This window comes from Plutella xylostella, chromosome 21, assembly GCF_932276165.1.
Source record: "Plutella xylostella chromosome 21, ilPluXylo3.1, whole genome shotgun sequence".
Classification (NCBI taxonomy): Eukaryota; Metazoa; Arthropoda; class Insecta; order Lepidoptera; family Plutellidae; genus Plutella; species Plutella xylostella.
This window is the reverse complement of record NC_064001.1, coordinates 7,041,064-7,045,190: the sequence shown is the minus strand read 5'-3', so window position 1 is coordinate 7,045,190 and position 4,127 is coordinate 7,041,064.

Below are 4,127 nucleotides of genomic sequence, written 5' to 3'. Positions count from 1 at the left end.
GGTCCGTGTTTTATTCAAACTACCAAGATTTAGGAATTAGGTACTATTATTGAAAAAAAAAAAACACGCACTCACGCCTTGTACTAATGTACTCCCTTGCGGGGTAGGCAGAGGTGCATTGCTGCACCCACTTTTCGCCAGAGTGTTATGTTAGTCCCAATGTAATAGGGGGCGGGCCTATTGCCATTTTACGGGCACATCCAAGACCCGAGAACAAATATCTGTGTTTAACCCTTTAGTTCGCAGGAGAAAAAAAATCATTTTTTAAATATTTCATTGGTTTTAATGGTATTATCAAGGTATAAATTATGCTAGAAAAATGCCAAAAAAAATAATTCATTATTATTTATAAAAAAAAACATATGTTGGTGACATACAACATTGCGAAGCTTTCTAATAAGATCATGTTTCTATGTATGTTGTTTGCCACCAACATTGCGGCGTGCATAGAGTTATAAACTATATGAATATAAATGAATTGATATTCGTTAGTCTGCTTAAAACTTGAGAACGACTGAACCAGTTTGACTAAATTTGGTCTTAAAATATTCGTGGAAGTCCAGGGAAGGTTTAAAATGTAAGAAGGGTAGTGTAGGGTAGGGTAGGCTAGGGTAGGATAGGGTATGGTAGGGTAGAGTAGTGTAGTTTAAGGTGGGTAGGTAGGGTAGGTAGGGTTAGGTAGGGTAGGAAGGTTAGGTAGGGTTGGTATATGGTAGGGTAGGGTACGGTAGGGTAAGAGGCGGTATGAAGTACTATGAAGTTCGTCGGGCCAGCTAGTAATGAAGTAAAATGACAAATTATACTTGTTGGATCAGACTTTATTTAAAGACAAATAACAAAATAACACTTTAAATAAAATAAGACTTATTGATTAGCGTGGTAATGATAAAAGCAATTTCTTTTTTCTAATAAACATAACCGTAGGTTGCATTTCTGACAAAAAGCACTAGTGTAGCCTTTTTTGCAATATTTACACCTTCCTTGCGCTACAAATGTTGGTAGGTGTCCTAAATTGTCATATCTGACTGAATCAGGTGGCAACTAGAGCTTTTATCTTTAATGCCACCTGATTTTCATTCGTTTCAGCCGTTTGCCGAGTGCGATTTTTTTGAAGCAGCTCTGCTACCAGCTCTACTCGAAATTTTTTCAAAGTCAGTGTTTTTTTGTCATCTTGACTATGTCTTCTATAAAGCAGCCAGGCATTGTTAACACAAATGTCAAGTGCCCGGGGCAAATAAGGCCATATACCATCTTTTGGTTTTAAAGTTTGAGCGATACAGTGATACTAACATATCAGCTAAATCAACGCCTCCCATATGAGCATTATATTGCTTCACAATTTGGGGACACTCAACGTCTATCTTTTTTTTTTCTTGTTTTGAGTATCGCTTGATTTTTTCTTTGGGGTGTGAGTCAACAAAAGAGCTTGCTAGAGTGACTACTTTATTATCAAGCCATTTGACCACAACCACCTTCTGGTCGTTACAGACAACTTGTTGGCTTGAACCCCTGGCTTTCTTGGTAAACTCTTTGTCTGGGATTAGCATTTCTTGACATCCTCTCAGTCTATTACTTTTAATCGTTCCTAGGCTAAAAATGCCATACTCATTACGCAGATGGTGGATGAGCTCGAGCGATGTGAAAAAGTTGTCAAAATAGACTGTCGCTGGTTTTCCGAGTATAGTTTTGCAAAGAGCAATCACTACTTTAGCTCCAAGGCCCAGGCTATCTTCGTATTCAGTGAATGAACAGTTTCTGAAAGTATCTTCACCGCCGTAAGGGATAAAATCGTATATCAATCCAGAAACTCCTGCACGAACAAAGATCTTAAATCCCCACTTCTTTGGCTTCTTTGGTAAATATTGACGGTTGCTACCAGCTCTTGTTCCTTTGTAGGGAACCATCATTTCATCTACGCTATAGCGGCCTTCTTCTTCGAGGAGCAAGCAATTGCGACGAACTTTTTCTAGCACAGGTCGCACTTTGAAGTACCGGTCATCATTCGTATCAGTGTTGTCCACAAAATGGAGAAATTGCCGTATTTTTTCGTATCTCTTCAAAGTCATGACATCAGCAATTTGGGGGCATCTTAAAGAACTGCTCCAATAATCCCTGTAGGCTGGCATTTGAATAACCCCCATCATAATAGTTATGGCCAGAAAATCGGTTATATCATCATTCGTGACGTTAATATTTTTGGCACCTTCTTTCTTTTGAACAGAGTATAAGTTCGTTTGGCTTATGATTAGTTCAACTATATCCTCTGAAAAGAACTGCTGAAAGTAACTAAGAGGAGATTTGAGGGTTCCGTTGGAAGAATGCTGAAGTTGCGGAGATTCTACTTTAGCTGCGTGATCAAACTTGGCATTTTTGAATTTGAATTTTAGTGGTTTTCTAACATACTTCTTTCGTTTTTTGGTCACAATCCTTGGTGCAATGTTTGCTTTTCTCTTTGACCGAGTGGTAGCTGTGGTTCTCTCGACCGGTGAGTTTGCTGATGGAGACAAGACACCGAATTTAAGAATGGAAGTTGTTGTTGCGGGCGACCAGTAGGAAACATTTCAGTGATGACAGGTGACAATGGAATAGTCTCTTCATCTGATAGAAACGCGTTATGTGTTGTGGGGTTTCTATCGCTGTCACTAATGTCTAGGTCATTTAGAGAGGAGGGATAAGACCTTGGCTCTGAACTGCAGTAGGTAACGTCATCATCATCCAAATTACTTGGGTTAGGATCCTGTATAATTACTTCATCTTCTGAGGAACTACTGCTGTCTGATGAAGGTGCATTTTCAGGAGGAACCAGTGCCATAATAGCACGAGTCCGTTGCCATTGTGGCTTAATCTGAAGCAAAAAATACCAAAACACATTCCAAAAGCCACCCAAAGCAAAAAATAAACATGCGCAAACAATAAATAACAACCTGATAATTATTTTTTTCGAAGGAACCCTAAAACATACATTCATAGTTTAAATAATATGCAGTTAGTGCAAAAGCTTGTGCCACAATCCAGCGAAAGTTATTTGTTAGTAAAGGTAGTTGTCGTGAGCAGTGTTGTATAGTAACAACATAATAATACCAAGTACTTTACTACAAGCATCGCAGTGTTGTATGAGGACAACATTTAATAACCAGACTACTTTTTAGGTTACTTCGCAGTGTTGGTCACAAACAACATGTCAATTTACAACTTCGTAAATTTATAATTTATGGATAAAATTAAATAATTTGATGATGATTCAATACACCTATTATATCCTAATAAAATACGGAATCGCAACACCCAAAAACTTTAAGTTTTAGTACAAAATTTTGAATTATTTACCTTTGATCCGCGCATGATTCTTAACCGTGACGCCATCTTGCTAAAAAGAGAAAGAAGACATGCACTTTTGCCTGCTTATTTTTTTTTACTAATTGCGTTTTGTTTATGCTTTCATATGAATTCATTTGTACGTGATAAATTTAAATATTTTTTGTAATATATTTTTTTGTTTACTATGTTGTACACGGTTGTCACTGCGAACGAAAGGGTTAAACAAATATCTGCCCCAGCCGGGAATCGAACCCGGGACCATCGGCTCAGTAGTCAGGGTCACTAACCACTACGCCATTCGGTCGTACACTATTATTGAAGTAGGTTCAAAACATTAGATATAGGTATAGATAGAGTACTCTTTATTTGTACACCAAGAAATAATTAACAATTTTACATAGACACTTAACTAGGGTACAAAAGGCGGTCTTATCGCTTATAGCGATCTCCTCCAGACTTTTGGAACTTTTGGATGGATGGACTAGATATAGATAAGAGATAAAAAATAATATATTAATATATTTTTAATAGGAACATATTTATTAAATCATCTTTCTGAGCGGTGAAGATTTGTTTCAGTTTGTAACCCTACATAAAAACGTACATGGGATGTTTTCGTGGAATAAGAAATTATTTACGAAAACCAAAACATACCCTGCTATTACACCGCAAAATAATGGTAGGCACAAAAGGAGTGATAATAAATTGTAACTATAATTTCCATCCACGGGAAATATGGTTATTACTATGGTTTGTAAGGAAAATAGGGTGTTGTGTAAGTTTTATACAGGGTGTAAAAAAGGGTTTAG